Here is an 850-nt window from a genome sequence, read left to right on the forward strand (position 1 = left end):
GGGGTGGTGGGGTAGAGAGGAATAAAGGGAAGCAAGAAGCAGAGGCAGATGTAGGGAAGAGAGGGGACTGAGAAGAAAGACTGGGGGATAGAGATTGAGGATCAAAAGGAAATATTTATTCTTCATTAATATATTCTGAGAATGAGGTGTTCTAGAGTGTATTTCTCATGAATATGTTATAAGAATATTCACTAAAAATATATAATTGTAAGAATTGCTTACACTCCCTGAATATATTCCAGGCTAACTTATTGCACTTAGCTTTCCTAAAAGTGCTGCCACGGAATGAAAATGGGTCAAGCACGATTTCCCAGAAATGTTCTATCTGTTACAGTCACACCACTTTACCTGGATTACTTTCAGTCAACAGAGTGAAAGAAACACACCAGTTGGTTAAGTTGGCCCAGACTTGGGCTAGTCTCTGGGCTCTCAGGTCTGCAGTCGGGCTGTCCCCAGCAGACACGGAGGGGCCAATGGAGGGGGCCTGTTTCCAGGAGAATCTGACCTGCGAAGGACTCCAGCTCCCAGTCCTGCCTACACCACTGTGCAGGATGCTGGGGAGAACAGCCAGAGATCTGTGACTCAATTTATCTAGAAAAAAACCCAGTCCTCTCCGCTATCTGACTGAATTGTGCAAGGGTGGGTTGGGGTGTTGACCTGACGATGACCTAGAAATGACTGACCGGTTGCCTGGAAATAGTCTTTACTGCCACTGTTATTACCCATCAAGATTGTAACACTTTTCGAGTGAAATGGGTACCTTTATCTTCTCAGCAAGTATTTCCTCTAATTTTTTCTTTCACCTTTACCCCAAAGGGACAGATTGTCCTTAAAGAGACATTGGCCGGAG

Source organism: Myotis brandtii, unplaced genomic scaffold (genome assembly GCF_000412655.1).
Source record: "Myotis brandtii unplaced genomic scaffold, ASM41265v1 scaffold1032, whole genome shotgun sequence".
NCBI classification, from domain to species: domain Eukaryota; kingdom Metazoa; phylum Chordata; class Mammalia; order Chiroptera; family Vespertilionidae; genus Myotis; species Myotis brandtii.